This window comes from Microtus ochrogaster, chromosome X, assembly GCF_000317375.1.
Source record: "Microtus ochrogaster isolate Prairie Vole_2 chromosome X, MicOch1.0, whole genome shotgun sequence".
NCBI lineage: Eukaryota > Metazoa > Chordata > Mammalia > Rodentia > Cricetidae > Microtus > Microtus ochrogaster.
The window spans coordinates 56,855,555-56,857,986 of record NC_022026.1 but is presented as its reverse complement, the minus strand read 5'-3'; the positions used below and the strand labels follow the sequence as shown (position 1 = coordinate 56,857,986).

Sequence of the window (2,432 nt, the reverse complement as noted above, 5' to 3'; positions counted from 1 at the left end):
CTGTCCTGGAACTACCTCTTGTAGACCAGGCTGGCCTCGAACTCACAGAGATCCGCCTGCCTCTGCCTCCTGAGTGCTGGGATTAAAGGCGTGTACCACCACCACCTGGCTATAAAGTCTACTCTTGAATATTCCTCAGATATCTCTGATTCAAGTGCCCAAACAAATAGGCAATCTTCCCCTACCAAAACTCATTATCTGTTCATGTATGCCATTTCAGTGATTAGCAGCCACTATCAACCAAGTCATACAGTCATTTAAGTGCCAAATCTTGTCTATTCTTTCTTAAACGCATCTGTTCAACTCAACTTTTCATCAACTAGACTAGTATGAGTAACTCCTGACTTGCCAGAAAACATTGACCCTAATCCTACCAAAGTCTGTCTTCTTGCTTCAGTCAGTGCTTGTCTCAAAAGAAATGATAATTCAAATGTGCTCCTATTAAAGACCTGAGGCATCATAACTATCCATTCTTTTTTTTAAAAAAAAAAACCACAACATTCTTCATCACTACCACATCTGAGAAGCCATCTACTCTTTCGAGTATGTTCATTACTCTCTGCTTTCTTTCTTTCAGCCAGACTGAATTACTTTCAGTCTTTTCACATCTCTTTCTTCACATCAGGCTTTTGTATTTGCTTAGGCAGGAACTAGGTTAACTCCTACTCTCTAGATCTCAGTCAATTTTCACTTGATAAAGGAAGCTTTCCTTAACTACTTACAATTGCATGTGGCGGTCAGAGGGCAACTTGTGGGGGTCAGTTTGCTCTTTCTACCATGTGGGTTCTGGGAACTGAACTTAGGTAGTCAGGCTTGCTGACAAGTGCCTTTACCCACTGGACCATCTGGCTAGCCCTCATTGACCACTTTTTAGAAGATTAAATTTCCCTTATTTAACGATATCTCCCTATACCTTTCTTTGTAATTCTTATAATTGCAGTTTAATACTTATTTATGGCTTATTTGCTTTTACTCACTAAACTTGTGTCTAGCAGAGCACTTGGTACACAATAAAGTACTTGATACATGATCATGCAAACAAAAATGTCTAAGTAGGGCTACAGGACAGTACCAAGCAAGAGTATTACTTGACCCCTCTACACAAATATATAACCAACCAAATCTAAAATACAAAAATAGTTACCACATATAAGTAACCCCTGTGATGGTTTAACTTTATTGATGCTATTTAATCTTCGCAATAATCCTGCAAGGATTATCCACATTTGAAATGCAAAAACTCTGAGGCAAAAAAGATATAAAGTCATACAACTAGTAAATGACTGGCTAACATTGGAACCCAAATGTGTTAAAAGATTTTTCTCACTTTTATTTACATATAATTTTCTCCTTGCTCTTCTTGCAAACACCTTCCTTTATAATCAATAAACCACCATCCAGCTAATCAACAAAACCTTCCTTCATACAGCACTCAGAGTCTCTCACTGGCAGAACCCATGCATTTATGTCTTGAAATACCTCTGAAGGATCTTAGATTTTATAAGTAATGATAGTATCTGAGCATCAACTGATGCCAGGAATAAGACAAATACATCTTCCAAGTTTCATTCAACATTAACAATAGATATACTTTTTTAGGATGTATCTCAGGCACCAACTAAGGATACTCTTGTCTTCGCCTCCTGAGTGCTGGGACAACAGATGTGCATCATCATGTTTTGTTTAAAGAAGTGTGGTCATTTTCTACCTTTTTTCACAGTGTATGGTACCAAATCCAGGGCTTTTTCCTGTGAGGCAATTGCTCTAACACTAAGCTACAATTTCAGCTCAATAAAATTATTTTAACTATGTTCAATAACTATATCTATTATCAAGTATATACACAAGAATAATATACTCGGAGATATCATCTAATACAGGGGCTGAAATTCTAACACTTAACATTTTAACAGGTTAGCTTACCTTGAAAAAAAATTACTTATTTTAAATATTTGGACACAAAAAAAGCACAAGGTAAAATAAGGTCCAAATTCCACCATCCAGCATATTGTTCAGTGATTTTCATACTTATATATTCATCAACATATGCCTAACATGTTTGTCTAAATCATATCATTCTATAACTGTTTGATAATCTATCTTCTTCCCACTCTAGAACACACACAGAACTCCCACATATCACTTATATGTACATCTTATCTTCTATGGTCATGTGTAATAACTGGCATCTTTTGTATAAACTCAATAGATCTTATAATATTTCACCTTCTATGGCCTTAAAATTAATTTATGAATTAAACAAAGAGAGTTCAGATACCTTATTGGGTTTAAAGAACATTGATGTGTAGCATAGAACATCTTTTTCTCAATACTTAATTCTTTTTTTTTTTTTTTTGGTTTTTCGAGACAGGGTTTCTCTGTGGTTTTGGAGCCTGTCCAGTTTCTTTCGAGATTTCCTGTTGGGTTCAGGG

The 2,432-nt window shown here is 35.9% G+C and overlaps 1 protein-coding gene across 7 annotated transcripts in view; it reads right to left on the bottom strand.

The window, feature by feature from the left end:
- The window catches only part of Wnk3 (WNK lysine deficient protein kinase 3), a 123,828-nt gene that overhangs the window by 7,439 nt on the left and 113,957 nt on the right, over positions 1 to 2,432 (bottom strand). The window lies entirely within an intron of this gene.